Below are 10,012 nucleotides of genomic sequence, written 5' to 3' on the forward strand. Positions count from 1 at the left end.
AATACCTTGTTACAGGGCTTTAGGCCTTGCTGGTAACAAAAGAGTGTATTGAACCAGATGTGATTAAACTCAATATAAATGGGACATACTAATAAACCAGATTTCTTTGTCTGAAAAACAGGAGAAATTTAAGACAAGGAATGGGGTGGGAGGACTAGATTGAAGGAATAATATTCAATGTTAAGAAAATGAAGTCATAAAATCTTTGTCAAGCATTGCTCAACTCTTCAAACCATATGGAGCATGACTGCTGGGCTTCATATAATGCCCCAAATGTTTTTCATTTTCTATTCCACCGTTCACAGCAAAGGCACAGTGCTGTAATCTCGTCCTTCCGTTAACTACCAATTGTTTCTTTTGCCAACCTTTTTGCTTTAAAATATCATTTTTTATGAAGGATAATGTTATATAGTGGAAAACTGTAAAAATTTTATGGATAGCCTTGGTGCTGAGAAAATGCATTCTTTCAACAGTTTTATTATATATATATTTTTTTGTCCATTACACATTTACAGGGTTTTCTCCATTGTATATATGTGTGTTTTATAGTTCATTCTAGACAAAAGGCATTATGTTAACAGTCCTATCATTTAGAACTTTAATTCACTATTATGTTTTTACCTTTTTGTGGAAAGAATATTATTTTTTTCCTTCTCCTTGGTAGTGCTCACTGTTGTTAATAAGAGTAATGGGTGATCCTAAAAAGGGCTAGGTGTGAATAACCACTCAATGGTTCTCTGAGCCACAAGAATGAGTGCAGAGATCCAGCTCCCAGCACACGAGAGGGGATGATTTAGTTCCAGTATAAGGCAGGCTTACACATTATGTGCCCTCAGTCAAATGTTAACCAGTCCCCCAGTCTCTGTGCTTCCCTCCTGTCCTTTCAAGCATCTGTTAACCAGCTCTAGCTCTTGTGACATTAATTCACAGGTAAATCAAGAAGAAACGTGCTCATATCAAAGGAATGAAATACATTTGCTTCAACTTTAAGAGATTCCTATAAACTCTCTTTTGACATTCCTTCGTACTAACCAGCCCAGTCCGCTCTTTTAAAGATTGACATTTCTTTGCTCTCCAGCAGGCCTCAAGCCTTTAAATGTCAGCCTGGACTCCAAAGGGCTAGTTATAATCTCTGCTGGTTCACAACCACCCCACTGCAGCCCTACCTTTTCTGAAGCTGAACTCTTAAGGCAGGGCTGAGCCACTGGTGCCACTTCTCTCCCTTCTGTGCTCTCCTGAGCAGCCCAGTCCCCAGGGACATGAGCCCAGGGACGATTTCACAGTGGTAACCACAGCTCAGCCCAGAGACAGCCAGGTTACCACAGCCAGAGTGAAGCCAGAAGATCAGAAACTCAGACAGCAGAGGGCCAAGGATGGCAATCAGAGAGCATGACCTCCTGAAAACCTCCTGTTATCCCAGATCTTCAGCCAAGTGGTTTTGAAACTTTTACAGTGATTAATGGGGTCCAATTTGAGAAGAAATTTAAGATGAAGGGGGTTTTTTTATGCTATGGATTTTTGATAGGATACGATCCTTACGCTTTCAGGCAGCTAATCACATTGACAAGTAATTAAATACTGCAACTTGTCTTCCTTCTTTTTGACCATAAATTGATATTTGCAGCAACCCAGAACAACTGCTATAGTTTTAAGTTTGGGAGATATTTTTAGCTCCATTGTTCATTGTCTTTCATACATGACACTTTATGGGCAGCCCCTGAGCACCTTCTTTCCCCCTCTAGCTGAAAGGGGTTTCAGCAAGTTTCTACCACAACTAGAATAGGTTGATTATACAAGACAGAAACTCAGAGGTGGGAGGGAGACACAAATCAGATTTCCTACCTAGAGGTGGCTATATCATCAGGAAAAATTAATAATAATTAAAGTAAAAGTAGCAGTACATTTGGAAAGATAAAACCCTGTTTTCACTTGCACAAAAATGACTTGCACTACTCAAGTCAGACTCTAGTTCTGTGTTTACATCAGTGAAGTAACAGGAGTTATAAATTGTGCATACTCAAAGCAAAGTGTTCTCAAATAACCTGCAAGCCAGATCAGAAAATATTTAACTAATAATTTGAAATTATAAACACAACAAAAAAAAAATAGCAGCAGATTATTTGCAGACCATTCATAAGCAGGAGAAAGAGATTATATATCAGATAAATGATTCATTATGGATTTTTCATTCAGCCTATGTGTGAACACGTGACCAGAGAAAACCAGTTATATCCATTCCCTGGATTTTTGCTTTAAATGAGCATGCTCAGTATAGGCTATTGTTTAGTTGGATTACAGAAGCATTTCATAAGAAGGGCTTCCCCATTTATCACTCAAAAAAATTAGAAATTTAAAAAAAAAAAAAAGTGAGGACAACGACCCTTCTGGAGTCTGAGTATACATATGTTCAAAGTAACTCTGCTGCATAAGCCAACAGAAAATTGGCCCCCAAAATGACTTATAAAGGGATTTTGTAAGACATGAACAGAACAGCATGGGCTCTGGCTAGGCAAAGTATTCAGAGTTGTAATAGAAAACATTTATTTGGCTACAGCTAAACATCCCAACACATGTTAGCATTTGCTGCCAATATGCTTCCTAATTAAGAACAACATAAAATCATAGGAAATCCTGTATCCCTGTCTTCATGCACTTTCCTTGTATCTTCGGTGTCCTGGCTCTGTTTCTCAAGTAGAGCCTGCACAAGAGAAAGGTTAATTCAAAAGTAATGTTTTGCCAGCCATTAACTGTGTTGTCATTAACAAGATTAATGTACATTCCACTATGCATCACCAAGTGCATTCCCCCTCCCGCCCCCACCCACCCCTTAAACAACTGCTCCTATTAAAACCTAATGAGCACAGCACAATTTAAAGAACAGCACCATTTCTGTTGGGCAAAGTGTCGTCTGTAAACCATATAAAGCTGCAGGATTATTACGGATCTAATTGAAGGGCAGCTGAAAAAAAATCTGTTCTCTCTTGGACTATGAAGTCCTGGCCATGTTTATATATTTTATCACAATGCACAGATTTCAAGACGAAGGACAGACTAGTATCTGTTTTTCTTCCTAGCCCTCTCTTCCTTCAATCTCTACTCTTTCTTCATCTGAAACCATTCAGACTCCTGCTATGCACAGTCCCACACCCAGGTTACCTCCAACTCATCATCCAGTGATTACTGCACAGATAAACAGTTGACTGGATCCTTCTAAACAATCATGAGATACATTTTTTTATGAGCTGCTCTTAGAGGGCCCTAATTCATCAGCATGGATAGAGTTCAGACTCTCTTGCCCAGCCAAAATTGCTGTTTTTCCCAGCAGAGGCAGCAAACAAATTGCTGGCCAATTATACACAGTGGTCTGCCTTCATTTTCATATTGAAAGGGCCACCAGTTTGGAGATCAAAGATCAAACATGAGACACTTCCAATTTTTCATCAGATTCTTTAGAGTTCTCAGAATTATTTATTTTATTTCCAGAAAATCCATACTCTCTGCCCTGCTCTTTTCCTGCTTGGTTGCTTTACATTTCTGTTCCCTCCACAACTTTTTTTTTTTTAATCTATTTATTGCATGTTTTTCTTGGTTCATTCTCACTTTCCATTTTTCATTATTAGTTCTTTATGATCTTCTGTTTCCTTTTTTTTTTTTTTTTCCTGTCATGGCTGCTCTCCCAGTTGTTCTCCTCTGGGGCCCTGAGTTTCCCTTAGCTAATGAAACTAGAGCTGCCTACCTCCCTTGCTTTTGCAATCCAGCTGTTTCCTTTTTAAAATATAAACTCATCTTTATTCAGTGAAGTTCCTGTGCAGGGTCTGATCCTTTAAGAGGAGATTGCATTTTGTGACAGCAAGTGGGAGGGAAAAAATAAACTTTGCTGGAGGAAAAGCCCTTTGGGTAGAAATCCAACCAGCTTGCTTTTGGAAGGCAGAGCCTTCTCCAGTAAAACCGGGTTGTTATTTTACTTTGGCACCTTGACATTGCAAAATTCTCCTCGTCACTCTCCCCTCCCTTTTCCTCCTAAAACCTCCCACCTTGAAAGCTTAACGTTTCCTGGCCTCTGTGAAAGTGTAGTCCAACTAACACCACAAACCTGGATTTTATATGATTAGTCAGTGAAAACTTGCCAACTTTAGGTGCTGCCTGCCAAGTCAAGTCAATTTACTGTGATGCTTTGACTGTGCAAGTAGGCCTTAATCCCCCTTTAATCTCCAGTGTACCCTTGACATCATGGAAATTACTTACAAAGCTAATGTCATCAGATGATCCATGTTAGCTATTTCAGTGAATGTTCTTCTGCACAATAGAGCAAGTTTACCTTGCAAGACACAGGCCCCAAAATATTTTCATTTAATGAGCCCAGCAGATATCATCTTACAAATGGGGAATGAAAACTCCTTCTTCTGCACTGTAGCTCCCCAAGCCTCATATGACTTGGAATTTACATGCTAGCCAAGCATCAGGTCAGTGTATTTTATTTCATGTCTGATTGATTGGATAAAGAGATTTGCATAGTAGCCACAACAGCCATGAGTTATTAGGAAGGCAAGTTTCCCTTTTCAACTCTGCAAGGCCCCTCCTGTGCTGAAAACATTTGTCCAACGTAAAAATTTCTACAAGAATCATTTTTGAAAGTGTGTTCAGCCACCGAGAACATAACAGAAGTGGGAAATTCAGGCCATGCTGTGCATGTGGCAACCAAGGTGAAAATCAGCGTGTCTGACAGCAAGGAACCAACTCTGATATTATTTATTGATTTAATAATAAGGAATTCCATTTATATAGTCCAAATTACTTTATCTCAAAATGACCCCTAGTTCTCCACATACCCAAAAAATCATGTGGAATCTATGTAAAAGTATTGTTTCAGCCATGACAGGAGCAGTGCTGGTGCTGGGAGAGGGACGGGACAAACAGCCACCTCCCGGACAGCCCGTGCTAAGGCTGAAGCCAGAGTTTAAGACAGGAAGTGGAAGGAATGCTATATACCCTCACTTCTACAGGATGAGCTCATGATTTGGAGAGGAGCAAGGTCACTGGGGTCAGCTATCTCCTGTAAAAGAAGGAAAGCCTAGAGGGCTCATTTTAGAGGTCTGCAGAGGTGAAGCTTGTCCTTGTGTCAGGAGGGCAGTGCTCTGCATAGGCAGTTTGTGATTAAGGACTGACTCATTAGTGTCTTAGAGGGAAGAGGAGCCCTTACAAATGCTCCTTCCTGGGTCACTCAAGAGGCTTTTAGGAGTGTCTCATCCCAGCACCATCCTACCTCTCCCTCATTTAGGTCTGACATTGCCCTTTCAAAGCCAAGGAGATGTCTAACATTCATTTGCTTGGGAACAGGACCAGATACCTCGCTTGTGATACAAGATGAGAAAATAACACACAGCAGAATCTCTGTGGCGAGACAGACCCTGAGGAAAAAAACCCAAACATTTACATCTATCAAAATGAAAGTGCTAAAGACTGCATGTGCTCTGTATCTGTGTGCAAAGCTCCTTCTTCAATTGCAAAGTGCTCAACTGGATGTGCAGGACCAGTATTTACGTAGGCTCTTGGCGTAATTGAGAATAAAACACCAACTCTCTTTCAGCATATGTCTCCAGTCAACTAAAACTTTGCTCACTGTGAGAGGAGATCTCTTTTCTTCCCCAAACATATGACCCTTGGGACAGCAAACGGCGGCTCCATGTCAAAGGACATTACAACAGTTGAGAGAGAGAGTAAAATACAAATCCAGATTCAGAGTTTATGTGGTGAATAGATGTCTCCATGGATGGTGCTAATCTGTGTCAGTGAGAGAAAGGGAAAATAAAAATTAACCTGGGCAACAAAAACTAAGAGAGTGTTTAATTAGGAAGGTAAAGTACAGCCACCCTGTTTGAGATTCACTGATACACTGAGCTCGCAGCCTCCCAAGCTCTCACAGCAATTTTTAACTAACAGATGCAGTCAAGCTTTCCGTTTTATATTGCCCTCATAACTCATGATACACAATCTTGGGCTGCTTTCAGAAGGTCCAGCTTGCGATTTCATTCCGGAGCTGTGGCGCTGCTCCGCTGCCAGCACCTGTGCCCGACATCTGATCTTAGGGCTGGAGCACATCCTCTCCCCCCTCTTCTCTCTGCAGGACTGGCTATGCCAAGCCAGCTAAGAAGCATTCCAGCAGATTATGAAGTACAACTATCTAGGCACTCGCTGCTCAGAAGAAACTGGACCTAGCAGGAATTTCGCACACCATTCTCATGGATCTAAAGCAAGCTATATGGGCAGGCCTGTGCAGCAGTTTCTGTCCATGTGCTCATCCATGGCCACGGGACACGCGGATCCTGAAATGCTATGAGTAGGTCAAGGATAATGGCAGGGACAACTGCTGCGTTGAAATACGGGATCAATGAAATGAACACATTCTCAGAAAAGGTGGCAAAGACGTAAACGGGAGTCACTGTTGCTTCCAGAGAATGGCTTGGATTACTGAATCCATACAGGGACAGGGGCACCAAACATGAGGGAGAGAGGAAATGGGTAAACACATCATGATGAGTGCTGCCTCAGGAATATTGAGGCCTCCTAAACAAAGGCCATTATCTCTGAGCCAGGCATTTGGATAGAGGGAAGTATGAGCCTAACTCCAAGCTTCCACAACTCTAATCCTCCTGGGACAGTGACAGGAATGAAACAGAAATCCCTCAACACTGTTGCTCTTTTTATAGATCCCAAAGCAATGCAACAAAGAATGGAAAAGCACTTTGGTGTCACAAAGTGCACAGGAGGGGTCACGACAGATCAAACGATTGAAAAGGAAAATATGAAATTCACCTTCTCCTGAACTGTAAAAAATGGGGAAAAAAAAGAAAGTTCACCATTCTCTCTCTCAACTGAAGGATCCAAAAGGGCTTCCTTTTAGCCAGGACTTCTTTTCAGAATATTAGAATCACCACAAAAAATCCTGCAGCTGTTTTTAACAGGAATCAGTGGGCATTTCCCATAAGTTTTGAAGGTCAGAGCTCTGACTCCTGGCTGTCAGGTAGGTGAGCTAAATGAGGCTAAGGCCAGTCCCACAAGAGCTATTGAGGCACCTTGCTCCTACTGAAGTGCCTAAATATCTTTGTGGATATGGCCTTTAATCTTTGCATGAGCTGTGATCCCAGCAGAGAAATCTGAGTCCTCTAGATGAAATCTTCACTACTACCTGATCCAGCGTAATTCCAAAGATTGTTACTCCGAATATTGGGAGAATCGACTGTCGTGCTGTTTCCAGGCAGACAGCGCTTTACAATACCCAGCTAACACTAGATGCACACCGAGCTCCCGTGTCAAGCTAAAGGATAGGAAATTGCAGTGAAATCCTATTAACCAAGGGCATTACAGTCATTAAGTGAAGCGCTGAATGCAATTTTGTGTTGAGGAACAAGGGGAAGGAGATAAAAAAGGAAACTACATCTCATGAGGGAAGGGAATTCCCTGTCCTCTCAGAGGTAAACTTTGGGCTTTGGAGACATCTAGAAGCTTCAGAAACAAGACATACAACAACTGACACATGCTGGTTTTTTAATTTGTTTAGTGCAAGACTTCACGCTTGGTCTTGTTAGCAACCCTGATACTTCATGTTCCCTTGTGCCCTTCAATGCCAGGGGAACTGATAGGCTGTATAGTCCTGCAAACAGCGAGAATTCCCCCTGCATCCACCAAAGCATTTAAAGATTTTATTAATCTGATTTCTCAATTGTTTTTGAGATTAGGAAAGAGCAGGGTCTTTGTTCTGACAATCTGAGTGCTCTTCTGGAGGAGTGGCAGAAGTTGTTTGGTTTTTGTATACTGAGGTTGTTGATAGGACAGGGAAAGGATCATGACTCAGTGAAGGTGATTCATAAGAATCACAGACTAGAAGCCAGCTTCTTTGGAATCTCATGACATTTCACAGATCAGGAATAAAAATGTTCTTCTGGGTTGTCCCTGCACAGTAGCTCTGTGGCAACAGAGCTCCTATTCCACCCATCTATCTGCTGTTGTCTGCCAAAACTACAAATCATGTTTGCTCACATTTCAGGGCTGTTAAATTAGGAGCAAAGAACTTTTCCTGTTGGATTTTATGCCAAGTGAAGTAGGACATTTAGACTGATTAAAGTTCTTTCCAAATGTCAAGGCAGGGTCAGAGTGGGATGAAAATGAGATTACTGGAGGGGACAAGAACAGAAGGGGATCAGAAGGAAAGAAAGAAATAAAGCTGGGAGGAAAATGGAAACCAAAGTGGAAAAATCAGGCTACCAAGTCTCTACCAAATGTCTCCACTGGGCTGTTGAGGCAAGAAGGTCAGATGTTATTGAACAAGATAGTCCTTAGCTGTTGGGTAAGCAGTGTCCCTGCTAGTCACCATAAATGTCCTGATGCCATAAAAAGAAAAGGACATGGTAAAAGTGTTACACAACTTGGGCAATGCCCTGCTCAAACCAGAAGAGAACCGGGTGCAGATAAAGAACTTCAAAAGGAAGCAATGATAAGATCTGAGCATCTATAAAGCATGCCACGGGGAGGTACCTACCAGCAAAGCTTGGATAAACCAGCAATGATTTGGCCTTAGGTCTGAGGGGATAGAGGTGGGTCACAGTGAAGAAACAGATATATTTCCATATATCACCTGGAAAGACCAAACTGTATAAGATCAGACCTGGCTGCCCTATAGACTCCACCTAATTATGCCGTATGGACTCCACCTAAATGTGTCTGTGAGCTCCAGGGATGGTTCCTGCTTTTTCCATGCAGGATAGTCCAATCTAACAATATTTGGACTGTCCTTTCCCATGTATGCATGAGTTTTGTTGCTAAAAATGCCTCTCAGCCATTACCCAACCCCATGAGTTTTACAGCAGAGCAGACACTTTACGGAGTGGCATAGCCAGCTCACCCTGTTGACTTTCTAGTAGCAATAGATTTTTTTTCCTTCGCTTGAGACGCCTATGAGCTTATTTACAGAGTCAATTAACAAAAGATAACCTCCCATTGTGCAATCATCAATAAATCAATTGTGTTAATACTATCTTGGAATGTCCTCCACTATTTACTTTAATATTGTTGACTGTCGGCACTTAAGAAAGGCAGCACCTTCAAGTTTCACTTGATTATGGGCAAATGGATTTTGTAGTAGCCATTAATAAATATAAATTGTTTTGGAAAATATTTAAGTTTGTCGAATTTAACCCCTTGCTGAGCATTTAAAAACTACCCTTTATTGAACACTTTTGACAACTGCATCAGTCCCACACTCTAAGACCACACTACTGCCCCTGTGTATTTTGGTGGCTTACAGCATTCTTACAGCTCCTTTCAGCTGTGAAGTGTAATTATTGGTATAAACATATAATTTAAGACTTAATTAAACCATCCAGCTCAGTAAAATGCTTTTCTGTCACTTGGCAGATTCCCACCAGGTAGTTTACTTATCCATAGCTGACGTGTTGCTGCATTTACTCACAGTGAGTAGCAGTTTACTCCATGAGCAGTACCACTGCTTTCAACTCCACAAGGATGTAGGATGCCACATCCATTAATGTTCATCAGCACAGAGGGGTCCGTTAGTCACGCTGAATTGTGCCTGCTTCCACAGCGGGATGATTTATATCTACAGGGCTGCTCAGCATGAGCAAGGACAGTGGAATGTTTCCCTAAATAGACAATATATAGGCATAGGAATGGGGCAGGGTCATGTTAAGGAAATCCGATGCCCTCTGCTCATTCTGCAAGGACCTCCACCCAAAGCTCCAACACGAACATGTTGCTTTCGGGGCAGAATACAATGCATGGCAAAGGGGCAGTTTAGGTTTTGTTGCAGGATGTTTGCAATCTCAGGCAGTCAAAATAACCTGGGTTTTGGTAGGCATGTATTTCAGATTTTTCTTTGCACCCCTAACATACTAAGAAAGAGGGTTTTTTCATAGTATGGCTCCAAGACAGCCTTAAGAACTTCTGCTTTTACAGAGGACTAATACAGAATCCAGAAAGTTGCTTAAAAAGAGATGAT

The sequence above is a fragment of the Corvus kubaryi genome, unplaced genomic scaffold, assembly GCF_017639235.1.
Source record: "Corvus kubaryi isolate FWS band 111438036 unplaced genomic scaffold, C.kubaryi_AGA036_p1.0 37394, whole genome shotgun sequence".
Classification (NCBI taxonomy): Eukaryota; Metazoa; Chordata; class Aves; order Passeriformes; family Corvidae; genus Corvus; species Corvus kubaryi.